This window comes from Oryctolagus cuniculus, chromosome 21, assembly GCF_964237555.1.
Source record: "Oryctolagus cuniculus chromosome 21, mOryCun1.1, whole genome shotgun sequence".
NCBI lineage: Eukaryota > Metazoa > Chordata > Mammalia > Lagomorpha > Leporidae > Oryctolagus > Oryctolagus cuniculus.
The window spans coordinates 28,113,471-28,128,388 of NC_091452.1; the positions used below are offsets into that span (position 1 = coordinate 28,113,471).

General features: G+C 48.7%; 1 pseudogene; it reads left to right on the forward strand.

The window, feature by feature from the left end:
• LOC127485381 (protein APCDD1 pseudogene) overlaps window positions 1-14,918 on the forward strand; it is a 140,443-nt pseudogene that overhangs the window by 44,437 nt on the left and 81,088 nt on the right.

A 14,918-nucleotide genomic window follows, 5' to 3' on the forward strand; every position in this document is an offset into this window, starting at 1 on the left:
TATCCCTTTAATTTCTTTTTCTTGCCTGATGGCTCTGTCTAAAACATCTAGAACTATGTTGAATAGCAGTGGTGAGAGTGGGCATCCCTGTCTGGTACCAGATCTCAGTGGCATGGACCAACTTATTTTAAAAAATGAAACCTGTGATTTTCAGTTTCTGCCTACATTGATAGAATGTTATACAAGAAAAGCATCTTGTTAATTTTTGTGGCAACAAATTTGCTGTGTTTCCAGTGCACATTGTTATTGGCAAAGCTGATGATCAAAAAATAGTAAGAATCACTAGAAGGACATTCAGCCTAGTGATTAAGATGCTCATTAAGAGACCCACACATCGGGACCGGTGCTGTGGTGCAGCAGGTTAAAGCCCTGGCCTGATGGGCCAGCATCCCATATGGGTACCGGTTCTAGTCCAGGCTGCTCCTCTTTTGATCCAGTTCTCTGCTATGGCCTGGGATAGCAGTAGAAGATGGCCCAAGTTCGTGGGCCCCTGCACCCACATAGGAGACCCAGAAGAAGCTCCTGGCCCCTGGCTTTGGATTGGCACAGCTCTGGCCATGGCAGCCATCTGGGGAGTGAACCAGTGGATGGAAGACCTCTCTCTCTGTCTCTCTCTCTCTGTGACTCTGTCTTTCAAATAAATACAACGCATATTTACAAAAAAAAGAAACCTACCTCATTGTACCTAGGTTCAGTTCTTCCTGTCTTTAGCTCCTGATTCCAGCTTCCTGCTAATGCAGACTCTAGAAGGCACCAGTGATGGCTCAAGTAAGTCAATTCCTGCTAGCCACAGCCACATGGGAATCCTTCGTTGCATTTCCAGCTCCCAGATTCAGTCCCTACCTTGTTCATCCCAGTTGGTTGCAAGAATTTTGGGAATGAACCAAAAAATGGGAGTACCATCTGTGTCTCAGCCTCTCCAGAAATTTAAAGACTTTGAAGATGTATTCATTATTGAAAGGCAGAGTGACAGAGAGGGAGACACAGAGAGATCTTCCATCCACTGGTTCACTTCCTAGAAGGCCACAGCAGCCATGTGTGGAACTCCATCATGATTTCCCGCATGTGGTACAAGGACCCACGCACTTGGGGTGCCTTCAGCCTTTGCAGGCACATTAGGAGGAAGGCAGATATGCAGTGGAGGAGCCAGGACTCAAAGCATTACTCCAGCATGAGATGCCAGTGTCATTGTTGACAGCCTAAACCATAGTGCCATGATGCTGTCACCACAAAATAAATAACGTTAAAAATCTTTTAAATGCATAATGAGAACACTGGAGTTGCCCCAGTGGTGGGGGAAGACAGGGAGCCCGCCAGCCAAGGACATGTTACAGGCTGGCACATGGACATGTTACAGGCTGAACCTACTAGGTCCCTGCTGTCTGGCAGGGGGCACTGTGGAGTAAAGTATGCTCAAATGATTGAGTACAGTCAGGCTTTGGTGGTACCAGGCAAGGCTGATGTTTTTGCACCTGGCAAGCAGCAGAATTTGGCCCAAATGCTTGCCCCGTTTCCACTATGTGGGAGACCCAGCTGGAATTCCTAACTCAAGGCTTTGGCTTGGCCCAACCATGATGGTTGAAGTCATTTGCTGAATGAACCAGTAGATGGAAAATCTCTCTCTCTGTTTCTGGCCTTCCAGAGAAATAAGCCTTTTTTTTAAAAGGTCCCTCCTTCCAATGCCATTGCACTGGGGGCTAAGTTTCCAGCACAGGTATTTTGGGAGGACATTTGAGCCACAGCATTCTTTCACGGAATCAGCCAGCGGTGCAGACAGGTGAGGGCTTTACAACCTTCCTGCAAGACAGCTCTATTGGGTGGGCCAGAGAGTGGGGCCAGGAGGAAAGACTCTGTTCTGTCCCACAAGGACCACAGGCAGGGCATGGCAGCTGAGAGGCCCCCATCCTGTAATTGGTTAAGGAGAAGCAGCCACTCTTTTCAGCCAGGAGAGAATCCTGGGCTCCCATCCCTTCAGTTCAGCCACAGGCTTCCTGCTCAGGTGTCAGTCCTTGTGGACACCAGTGTGTTGGGCTCCACAGCCCCCTGGCCCACATGATGGAAACTTTCCAATAGGATTAGTCCTTCCCTGGTAGCTGTCACACAGTCCAATGCTTTCTGATACAGGATCTGCAGAGCAGACACATGAGCACAAGAGACAGGGAGGCTTTTGTATTGAACACTGCCATCTAATTTCAATGTTCAGACAGCTGGAGGCCACAAGACGAGGGGTTCTCCTGAGTAAGAGGTGTGCCACAGGTTGGAGGGCGGAGGAGAGGATCAGACAGACGGGAGGGTCTGCAGATGAAGAGACTAAGGAATCAGGTCTGGAGGCCAGAGAAAGGCAGGAAGCAGGTTGGCAAGGGGGTCCTGCATCCATGGCCATGTGTCCCTCGTCAGACACTGCCTGGGCGGTAGGACAGCAGCAGCTATGAGGGTCCACATCCCTAGGGCTTAGATAATCTGGCCAAGAGGTGCAGGGAAAGGCAGGAATGCAGGCAAAATGGTCCCCCGGAGACAGCTGTAAGCCCCAAGAGGAGAGACTGGCATGGAAAGAAATACCCATGGGCTTTTTAAAAAAGATTTTTCTTTCTATTTATTTATTTGAGAGGGACAGACAAAGAGAAAAGTCTTCCATCTTCTGGTTCACTGCCCTGATGGCTGCAATGGCCAATGCTGAGCCCATTTAAAGCCAGGAGCCAGGAGCTTCTTCTAGGTCTCTCATGTGGGTGTAAGGGCCCAAGGTCTTGTGCCACCTTCTACTGCTTTTCCAGGCCATAGCAGAGAGCTGGACTGGAAGAGGAGCATCTGGTACTGAAACTGGCACCCATATAGGATGCTGGCACTGCAGATGGAGGATTAATCTACTGCGCTACAGCACCTGCCCCAATATCCACGGGTGGTTCTTCTGCACCCTGGGCAGTGGCCCTGCTGGTGTCTCCTGTTTCCTCTTCTGTGTCCTCTGCTTTCCTTGTTGCTGGACACTGGAAGGGCAGCAGTCAAATGAATAATTCCTACAGCTGGCACAGGGTTAAAGGAGGAGGCCGTGTGCTGCTCTGCTCTGGGTGGCCATTGCTTCACCCCCAACATGCTCTTGATGCTCCACAGCCCTGTTGCTTCTCCCTGTCATGGTCTTTCCTGGTGACCCTGTTACTTGTCTTGGTGGGGACTTAGTGGTTGCACTTTGCTGGAAGTGTTCACTGAGCTGCAGGGATGGTGGTGAGTTTGTTCTGCCAGTGAGGCCTGCGCAGAGGTCATGAGCACCTGAATCAAAGGCCGCACCTCAGGGTGGCACAGTGAACTCAGGGTGGTGATCAGAGAGACCTGCACCCCTGCAGAAAGATCCTGGGGCCCTTCCCTTATGTCCTACCCATCAGTCCAGTACCACAGACAGGTGCTGACCCTGACCTGACAGAGGAACTTGGCAGGCTGAGTAAATGGGATCAAAGCAGCTGAGCTCTCTGGTCAAGGGCAGAAGTGAGGACAGAGTTTGCATGGGGAACTCCCTTAGGGATGTGGAGTCACATGGGGTGCTTGGATAGACAGCTAAACTCTCACCCTTCACCTTTGGCTGGGAACTCTGCCAAAACCTAAGTGAACAATCCTGGGGATCTTCTGGACAAAAGCTATAGGACTGTATTGTGAGTGAGGGCTGATTCCCTTGAGGTCCCAGAGATGGCCTGGTCATATCCTGGAGGGGTAGGCAGTGTCCATGACCCCTCCCCCATTCTAGACCTTGTGCCAACCATGATTAGATGTGAACCCAAGTCCAGCCCTCACTCTGAGACCCAGGGGCTTGTGGATATCACTGAAGCAGCTGAGCAGCAGCCCTGCAGGCCCACATCCAAGTTGATGCCTCCTCACTGCTCCTCACCAAGTTCTGTTGCCTGTCACATGGGCAGTTGGTTTGGAATGTCCTGGCTTCTGACTGTTGGGAACTGAGCAGTGTACTGGTCACTCCAGGTGGTCCCTGACCACAGCGATGCCTCAATGCAGAGTGGTAGGTTGAGCCATGTGCCATGGTGGGATGGACACTGTGTGGACCCCCTGATTCTTCAGCGGGGCTGCATGTCAGGGAAGTATTTGCATTTTGGTCAGGGATTGAAATATTGAGCCATGAGGTTAGTTGGGATTTGGGGTCATGTACATCTTCAAGGACATCAGCTGTGTCTTGCAACCCCCCAGGAGATTTTTGGAAAGTGTGGGAGGACAGTCCTTGGTTCCATGGCCAGGGTAGCATCTGTGGTCTCAGGGTTCAGGGATCTCCATGCTTAGGGAATCCAGCTGTACATTCACCTTAAGATTCACGAATCATCAGTGAAGTAAATCTGGGGAAGTCATTTAATCTCATTTATTTCAGTGCCTTGAAACCATCAGAAGACACAGCCGCTATTCTGCCTACACTACATCTCAAGACCATAGGTTTTGTTCGTGAGCTGTGAAGAATCAGTCCCATGCCAGTGTGAAAGAGAAAGCCCTATTTTCTGATTTGTCACCTGTGAGGACCCTCCTCTGAGGACACTAGCACTCAGGTCTCCTTAACTCTACTGGATACTTGGGAAGTGAATACTTATGTCAATGGCTCTTATGACATAGCAGCCAATTTTTTCAGGCTTTGAATTAACTTATTTTTAACCTCACAGTCATCCTAATACACAGGCCCTTCAACATTTCCACATGTGAAAGTGGGCCACTTCCACTTTTGTTGCTGCTGTGACTACTGCCACTATGAACATTTGCTTCAGATTGTTACATGAAGGAAAGATTTTTTTTTCCTGCTTAGATATCCCTGAGCAGAATATCTGGACCACACAGAAGCCCTGTGTTTAACTTTCTGAGAAAGTGTCACACTTCTGGGGGGATTAGCTGAAGCAGTGTTTGAAGTTCCCAATTTTGCGACCTCACTGGCAGCACTTTTCTGAACAATTTGCAGGCATCCTAGTGTTGATCTCTCAGGTCCTTTATACATAGTGTTTCACTCTTGTGAGTCTCTCTTTGGCCTTCAGCTTATTATGATATGAAATTATAATGCCAGGGTACATTGAACTTCCTGGTTATTTTTTAATTGCATAGACAGAATCAAACAGATGTCCTCTGCTGGTTCACTTCTAAAATGCTTGCTACAACTACAGGAGCCAAAGCTGGGAACTGAGAACTTGATCCACGTCTTCCATGTGGCTGGAAAGCACCCAACTTCTTGAGCCATCACCACTGTCTCCCAGGATGCACATGGGCGGGAACTAGAGACAGAGGTAGGGGATCAAATGCAAGAATTCCTATGTGGGACATAGATGTCCTAAGCATTAGCTTAATGACTAGGGCTAATACCCAACATTTGCATATTGTGGTTGCAGGTTTTAAAAACACTGGGGGAAGCTTAGGATATAATTTATGTAGTCTTGCCATCCTATTCTCTCTGTCATCTCTCAGTGGGACTCAGTGACTATGTGGTATTCTTAGTAGTGTTCCACAGGTCTCTGGAACTCTATTTATTTGCTAACTATTCATTAGACTGGGTCATCTGAAGGGACTAATCCACAAGTTCACTGATGCTTTTGCCTCCTCAAAGGCCTATTATAGGTAGAGTTATGTCCTCTATGTTCAAGTCCTAGCCCTCAGGGTATGTGTATGCATTTTTTTTTGGAAAAAAAAAAGGTATTCACAGGTAGAATCAGTGAAGATACATCATCCTGTATTAGAGTGGGTCCTGATCTAAATGCCATTGTCCTTCCATTGGCAGAGAAATGTGGCCTCTTAGACAAGGAAGGAAGAAGGCTGCTCTGGGATGACCCAGGCAGAGAGTGGAAGCATGCACTGCAAAGCAAGCAAGCCAAGGACTGCAGCAACTGCCAGAAGCTAGGAAGAGACCATGAAGGGTCCTAGCCTGGAGCATGCAGATAGAGCAGAGGGCAGGAGGCTCCTGACCTCAGGCTCTGCCCTCCAGAACCATGGTCCAGCTTCCAGTTTTAATGCCACACAGATTGCAATAAAGAGGTATGGTGACTAGAAAACTAATACTGGCCCCTCTGGTGAGCCTTTCAATTGTTCTGATTTTGAATTCCAGAACTCTGTTTGCATACTTTCCTGAATTTCTTTGAGTATATTGTAAAAGCTGAGTGCCCAGGAACTAGTGAGATCCATGTCTGTACTTCCTCAGAGATAGTGTCAACTGGCTGCTTTTTTCCCTTGATTTTCTGCTTATGTTGGGAGATCCTGATCCTGTACACTCCCAGGGTCAGTGATTCCTTTGGAGGCCCCCCTGGGCTCACAACAAGGTGGCACAACATGAGTGAGATGTCTGCCAGACAAGCTCATAAGAGCCTGATTGCTCAAGGTGTTCATTGGTGCCATCTTCCCAGCACATGGGTAGATTCTAGTACCCCAGGAGGAACTGGATGTTTGGCTTTAGTCATTATGTGTGTGAGAAGTCCAGCACCGTGAGCCTCTCTCATCAGAGAAGGGCGCACCTGTGCATTTCTGGATTCCCAGGAGTGTGTCAGAACTTCCCTCATGACCCAGCTCTCCTGTAATGCTGTTGGGTTAGTCTGTCTTTTATCTAAGGGAAGTTGTCAGCCACTTCACGTATCAACAAAGTTAAATGTTGCCTTGATAGTTTTGACATTTGGGCTTGGGACCATTGTACTTACCACCATGGGCAAGCTCATGGTCAAAGCAAACTCTGGCTTGTTTTGACAGACTTAATTGTGTACTGGAAAATAACGTTGTCCAGGACAATAATTTGGGGTAATTTTGGATGTTTTAATGTTGCTTGCAGAGTTCTCGCTATAAATGAGAGTCAATAGAGCACTTTGAGTAGGGGAGTGGCAAGAACCAATTTGAGTTTGAAAAAGAGTTCTCTGCTTACTAGTGTGAAAACTCCTTGATGGCCAGAGAGTTCAAGTGAGGAAGATACTGAAGTGTGTGTTTGGAGGTGCTAGAGGGCTGTGGCCTCCCTCAGACAATGACAGGGGACATGGATCCCATGTAAAGATGCCATGGTCCCAGGCTAACTTGGAATGCAGAGGCTGAAGTTACTGGGGGTGAGAGCAGCAGTGGGGCCTAAGGGTGCAGTGAAGGACCTAAGCAGCTGTGTCCTGTGCAAGGCCTTCAGCAGTAACAAGGAGGTAGAGAGTTAGATGGAGCTGGGAGGGGCAGGAGAGGGGTCCCTGGCCCAGGGGGCTGCGACATGGCCTCTCCCACTCTGCCTTTCTCCAGTGCCTTCCATGACCAATGCAGATGTCTTGATCTCAGTCTTCAGATCATGACTGGTTGGTACTGAATAGTACAGGTGTCTCATGGACAGTTCCTCAGAAGGCATGGAGATGAGGGAAAAGGCTGTGCACTGCTGAGTTCCTGGTTGACTCAGCCTCACACCCAGTGCCTTTTTTGTTTCAAAAGCAGAGCTAGGGAGAGAGGTGTGAGACTGGAACAGCTTGCACTGGGACAGGCTGAAGCCAGGAGCCTAGGCCTCTGAGTCTTCCACCTGGGAGGCAGAAGCCCCAGTCGTTGAGCCATCTTCTGCTGCCTTCCCAGGTTTGTTAGCAGGAGTTGTATTATAATTGGAGCAGCCTGGATGCAACCCAGTGGAAGCTCCTATCACAAGGAGCAGCTTAACCCATGGCACCAGAACTCCACACACCTACCTCACACCCCAGCGGTTTGGATTTCCTAGGGGTTTTGGTTCCCTGGCTCAGGTAGTTGCTGAGTCCCATTCTTAGCTGTGTTACCTGGACTGGACCACAAGCGTGGGTGTTCTGAGATGCACAGGTGAAGGTGAGAAGTGCCAGGTTGGCAATCAGGGATTTGAGAGTTAGATTGAATCTCCTGGTTGAGGGCTGATGAAACCATAGCGGGCCATTAAGGTCCTGTGATAATTTGGCCATCGACCAATATTCCAGGGCAGGAGGCAGGAGCATGTCCCTGACATTGGCATGTGAGCCTATTTGGTCAATGGTAACCCTCCATGGTTGGAATGATTAGAGGGGAAAAACTGCACTTTATATAATGTGAATGGGTACTACTTGGAGTTCATTGAAGCTTTTGCCTTGCTTTAATTTGATATGAGTGACAGAGAAAGAGATGGAGGCATAGAGCTCCCATCTACTGCTTCATCCCCGAATGACACCTAAATGCCTGCTGTGGACAGGGAACACAAGTGAGGGCCTGGGAACTCAATCCAGATTTCCTCTGGGGTGGCAGGACCCCAGCTACTTGGGCCATCACTGCTGCTTTCCAGGGTTGCATAGGCAGGAAGCTGGCATAAGTATTCAGAGCAGGGGTTAAATCCAGACTTGACCACTAAGCCATTCACATAACCCTGGCTCCATATTTGCTGAGTAATGCAGAATATATGACATTACACATTTTCCTTCTGAAAACTGTCATGGTCAGAATCCTCCCAAAAGGAGGAGGAGATGAGAAGCTCAGGGGTGGTGGTTTGTTTCTTAAAAAATGTACACAAAAACACATGCACAGAAAAAGAGAGAGAGAGAGAGAGAGAGAGAGAGAGAGAGAAACATGAAGAACTTCTGACTGCTGCTTCACTTCCCAAATACAGAGGTGGGGCTGGGCCTGACTGAAGCCAGAAACTCCATCCTGTGCTCTCACATGAGTGTCAGGAACCCAAGCACTGGGGTCATCACTGGGGCCCCCTAGGATACAAGTGTGCAGGAAGCTGGATCAGAAGCAACAGTGGGACTCTGTCTCAGGAACTCCATATGGAATGGGGGTGTCCCAAGCAGATGGCAAACCAGTTCTGCCTCAACAGGTACTTCAGATGCGACTTGGGTTTGATGAGATTGACATCCTGAGGAGTCCATGCCAGCTATTTAGGGATGCACCTGTACTGGCATGTATGTGGGAATAGGTATTTCCTAGAGATTTCCAGGTGATGCAGCTCAGTTGGGGGTTTGATTTGTGTGAGAGAGAGCAAGAAGGAGGAAGATAGCATTCGAGGTGGTAGCAACAGGGTTTTGCTGGTGTGTGGGACGTGGGCCATAGGAAGGAAGATCTGTGTCTGGCTATCTCCTTCTCTTTGTGCTGCTCTCTCTACAAGTAAAATGAAAATAAGTCTTTAAAATCTTCATTAGCTCTTATTTTAGAAAAGATAGCCCTGTTCCTGGAGCTTTAACCTCTGAAGTGTGTCAACACTGTGCCCCCAGGAATTGCCCTATTACAGTCTGTGTTTCCTACCTACGTTTGAGCTCCAGCATAGGGCTGTGCTCAGTTAAGCTGGGATTCTCTGCCTCTGCCAATCAAGGCAATTTCTGGAGGTGTGTTTTGCCAGTGACCTCACTTTTCTGTGGGATACAAGATGAGTTGGTGAATTCAGGTGTTAAGTTTTGTCTTGTGGTGTGGTTGGGAGTGACTTTTGATACACTTTTACATCTTTTAGCTCACATGTACAATCAATCCTTCTTTAAAAAATGGGACTGTAACTTAGCTTGTTTCTCATGAAAATAGTCTCTTCCCTTCCCCTTTCCAGATCAGAATGGAAGAGATGGAGTGAGGACTTCCCCCCATGTTGGCAATCAGATCACCCAGGAATAAGTGACATCCTAGAATTACTGTTGTCCTTGGTTATTGTGGAGTGATGTGTTTTCTTCCTCTATTCTTCCTAGCCTGTGAGTGTTGATGCTGGGTGCATGCTCTCTGCTTGAGATGTCAGTGTAGGAGATTTCCCTAAAAGATAAAGTGTGCATGTGTGGAGTGTAGATTGCTGGTGTGTGCAAGGTGTGATCCAGCCGACCACAGCTCAGAGAGGAAGTGAGAAGTGGCTGCTGCCACAGCAAGGTTGAAACTTCCTGTCTCTTCCTGTCCTGAGCTAACTAGATCTTGGGCCCCATTCCTAAAGTTCAGCCACAGATTTTCTTTTTTTTCTTAAAGATTTTATTTACATGAATGCCTGATTCCACAGGGAGAAAGGAGAGGCAGAGAGATAGAGATAGAGATAGAGATAGAGATAGAGATAGAGATAGAGCGAGAGAGCGAGAGAGAGAAGTCATATATTTGCTGGTTCACTCTCCAATTGGCCGGAATGGCCAGTGCTGCATTGATCCAAAGTCAGGAGCCAGGAGCTTCTTCCCACTCTCCCACATGGGTGCAGGGGCCTATGGACTTGGGCCATCTTTTACTGCTTTCCCAGGCCATAGCAGAGAGCTGGATCAGATGTGGAGCAGCTGGGCTTCAACCTGGCCCATAAGCTTGCCAGCACTGCAGGCCATGGCTTCACCCACTACACCACAGTGCCAGCACCTCAGCCACAGCTTTTCTGCTCAGGAGGCAGTCATTATGGCCATTGACTCACTCTGGTCTCCAGCCCTTGTTACTTGCACCATAGGAACATTTTCCCCTAGGATCTGACCTCCTGTCAGCACTCACACAAGCCAGCATTTCTCCCACTGGACCTAGAGAGCACAGACACGAAAGAAAAAGAAAGAATATGGTGTTTAATATTAAATAAGTGAATGTTATCTTGTGGGGAGCCAGTTGGAGGCCATGAAAGGAGCTGGCCAGGGGCAGAGTTGTGCTTGTCCTGGAGGGGAGGGAGGAAGGGTCACGCGGGAGGATCTATATCCATAGGTGCTGAGAAACTGGGTATGAAGATGCAAGGAAAGGTGGGAAGAACAGTCACAAAACTGCCCCTGGGAACAGCAGGAGGGAGACAGAGGGCAGGAGGTGCAGTTGACATTTCTGTTGTCCGTGATGGAACAGAGCAGGGTGAAGTGTCCATGGCATCCTTCTGTGGGGAGCATAGGGACTTGACTGTCCCTATTCTGGGCTCATAGAGTGGTGATTTTTGCTTTTCTCATGCCCCGTGGAGGAGTGTATGGGGGTGTGGTGTCCCTGGCCACCTCCAGTGCAGGAGCACAGTGTAGTACGGAGTCCAGAGCTTCCTTCCATGGGGAAGCATATGGGGTGTGGCGTCCATTGGCACCTCATGTGGGAGAGCATAGGGTGGTGTGGTGTCCATGGGCTCCTCCTGAGGGAGAGAGTAGGGGAGTGTGGTGCCCATGACCTCCTCACGTGTTGGATCATAGGGTGGTGTGGTGTCATGACTTCACTTGTTCGGGGAGCATAGGAGGATAATTTGTCTGTATCTCTCTCAGTTCAGGGAAATATGGGGGTGATGTGTCCATTGCTACCCCCCACTGGGGAAGATGGGGGAGAGATGTCCATGGCTTCCTCCTGTGGAGTATCGGGGGTACAGTGTCCATATCCTGGATGATGGGATGATGTACTTTGCAGGCTTGCTTCCTCTGCCTCCCATGGCTGGTTGGTCTTTAGGAGCAAGAGTGCTTGGAACAGGTGCTGCAGAAGGGAAAAGGCCAGAAGGCTGTGTACTGCTGTGTACCTGGACTACCTCAGCCTCACCTCCCAAAGTGCTTTTGCTTTCCGTTACAAATGTATTTTGTGTGAAAGGTCGAGTTGGGAAGTGAGAAAAAAAGCAAGCTTCCATCTGCTGATTTCACCGTGAAATGGCCACCACAGCTGGCATAGTCACTTACAGACAGGGCCCTGGAACTTCATCAGAGTCTTCCAAAGGTCCAAGTCCTTGAGCCATGTTCTGCTGCCCTCCCAGGTACAGTGGCAGGCTGCTGGACTGGAAGTGCAGCAGCTGGGACTCAACCCAGCACTCAAATGGGATGCTGGTGTTGCAGGCAGTGGCTGAGCCTGCTGCACCACAGCACTGCGCACACATATGCCCGCCGCACACCGACCACCACCCCAGTGCTTTCAGATTTCCATGATGATCAGGTGACCTGGCTCAGGAGGTGGTGGCATCCTGTTCTTGGCAGTGCTCCCTGTGCTGGAGGACATGCCATGTCTGAGGCCCACAGACAGAGTAAAGCAGTGCCAAAATGCCACTCAGTTTGCTCAGGATCAAAAAGGACTGTCTGACGCAGGGTTTGTAATACCTATGATACTTTGGCCATCTTCCGATTGGTCCATGGCTTGAGGCAGCAGTGTGACCCCAATGTGGGCATGGGATCCCTTTTGGTTAGTGGTCAACCCCCATTGCTGCGATCAGGTGAGGGGGGCAAAATTTACTTCCCAAAGTGTTTCTTAAACAGCGAGATTCTCTCTACAACAGTAGATGTCCCAAACAGCTTTCAGCCACTGTCCCTCAGAAGTGCTAAGGCCAAAATGCTGCATCTGTGGAACCTCAGTAGTGGCACATCTGCAGATGACATGGGAGGAAGTGGTACCGGCAAAGGCTGCCGCCGGTCCCCTCCAGACTCATGTGTCTCCCCAGTTTCTAGCTGAGGGCAGAGGGTATGTGGCTGGAGCACCATGAGGTGTTGGTAGTGTGGGGGCCCCCTCAATGCTTTTCCAGGGCCTCAGCTCTCAGGTGCTGTGCTGGACTCGTTTCCCATTCCCCACCCTGCAGGTGAGTGATTGCTGAGGAGCAATCTCCTGACGGGCGGGTCCTGCAGGAGGTGGCAGCATTGGTGTCACCCTGTGTGTATCCTCCTTCCCTTGTCCTGGAAACACTGAGCAGAGCACCCTCAGAGCAGAAATGCAGGTGCCCATCAGAGCCTGTGGGGCTGGCAGCTTGGACTGAGGCCAGGCAGGCTGGAAGACACATCCTGACCACATGATTGAGATCCCATTCCTGCCAGTTCTCAGGGAGGAAGCCAACATGGATTTCCACAAAGACCTATTTGTGAATCTTGTCACTGCTCCATTCCCATCATCTAGATCCCGAGGTGATCCATCTCCCCGGCCCCTTTTTAAAGATTTTTTTTATTTGAATGGCAAAATTAGAGAGAATGATCCTCCATCAGCTGATTCCCTCCCCAAATGGCCACAACCGTCAGGGCAGGTCAGGAGAAAGTGAGGAGCTTCCCCTGGCTCTCCCACTATTACAGTGGCCCAGGGACTTGAGCCATCCTCTGCTGCTGTCCCAGGCACATTAGCAGGGAGCTGGATCAGAAGTAGAGCATGTGGGACTGGAACTGGCACCCATATGGCATGAAAGTGCCGCATGGTGGGAAATTGCACATTGCTCCTTGACAGCAGCCCCAATCCAGCTTTTCTTGAGTGTCTCTGTGTTTCAGTTGTTCCGGGAATAGTACTGTGGGTCCTGTTGCTTTCCCTGTCTAATTAGAGTTCCTTCTCTCCAGTTCAGCAGAGTAATGAAACTTTACAGCCACACTGATTCTTTGACCCATGCTCTGTTTTGATTGTCCCCCTCTGTGTGACCTTTGTATAAATGGAGCACCACCCTGTGAGTCTGTGCTTTCTGTTTTGGGTTCTACAGACACTGTTTAGAGAATTTATCGGGGGAAACACAGCCAGCAGTGATATACTTCATGTGTCTCCTGCTCTTCATTAGTCCTGATGTCCCAGAATTCCCTGGACAAGATTTCACTTCAGCCAGAAGAATTCCATCCACTTGGTGCCGTTTTGATAGCAAGTGGTCTTCTGATGACTGCTCTTAGTATTCCTTCATCTCCACCATCCTAGTTTTTCTGCATAGAAGGCTTGGAACTTACATGGTATGTTTTTCCCTGGAGAATCCTGGGGCGGTCTTATCTTTCCAAACGCGGTGAACAGGGTTCTAGTATCCTGTGGTGTTTGTGTTTTCTGATGAGAAGTCATCCCTGCTCATGTGGGTATGCACATGCCATTGGCTCTGATTTCAAGAGTTCTCTTTTTCTCTTCTTGTGGATTGTTCACATGTCCCTGAGATGCTTCTGAGTCCTTGGATCTGTATTCCTAAAAGGGTGATGTTCCTGGCCATTCTGTTCCTTTTAATATTTTGTACTTCACCACCCTCCTACCCCCTCCAGGCTCCTATGAGTTAGGGCTCTTGCTATGGTTCACACATCTCTGAGGCTCTATTCATTTAGGTTCAAGCTTCTTCCCTTTCTCATTGTTCTTCAACTTGTACCTTTCTGTTGATTGGCATATAACTTGATATTTTCACTTTTTCCTGCACTCTGGACTTGATTCCATCTGTTACATTTTCAGTAGATGAAGGAACCACTGAGCTAAGGCCAGCCCAGACATCCATTACCTTTTGATATGAATGATGTACGTTCAGGCCCAACGTTTCCAGCTTGTGTTTTTCATGTATTTCTTCCTCTGCTGAGAACTTCTTAGCTATAATTTGAAGAGTATTTGTCTTTCTGGGTTTAGTGATGGTTAGAGGAGATGGAGTCTCTGATCATTCCTGTATGAAGGCCGTTTCAGAGCTAAGCTGTGTAGACTCTGTTTGTCCCCTTAGCTCTCTGATTTGCACAGTTCTCCTGACCTTCGTACATGTTCTTCTCAGTGGTGTTTATTCCCCATGCTGTTGTGCAGTTCCACAGACAAGAATACCCATGAGGGGAAATAGTATGTGAAAGGGATACTAGAGATTTTCCTCTCATTCCTTGGAGAACACCATCTTTCTGGTTCTTTTGTGCAGAAATATAGTAATTTTCAAGGTTATCCCTTAGCAGAGACATTAGCATAGCTTTGTCAGTGAAAAGTGAGGAACTACACAAATGGGTATAACCCTCTTCTTAACACCATTTCTCATTTTTTGGAGAGATACAGGGATTCACCCATGGTTTTCCTTTTCGGAGTTACTTCAACTCCGCCTGCATTTGAGGAACCTGGGAGAAAGTGAGGAGAGCAATCTAGCCAGACTCCCATCAGGCTGTTGTTGAGATTTGCACTTAATCCAATCTGCCTCTCAGTGTGGCCTTCTAAGAGTGTTGAAGAATGTGTCCTCTGCTCAGATTTCACTTTCATCTGTGTGAGTGATAGGTTATATGGAGCTCTCCATCTTGTCCCATCCAAGTGTTCCAGCTACTTTCACACATATTTACATTTCCTGCAGGACAAGATTTCCTCCTCTGAAAGGAGGAGGATGATCCACTGTGTCCATGCACCACCGTTTGTTTATTCCTTCATCCGTCAGTGGATGC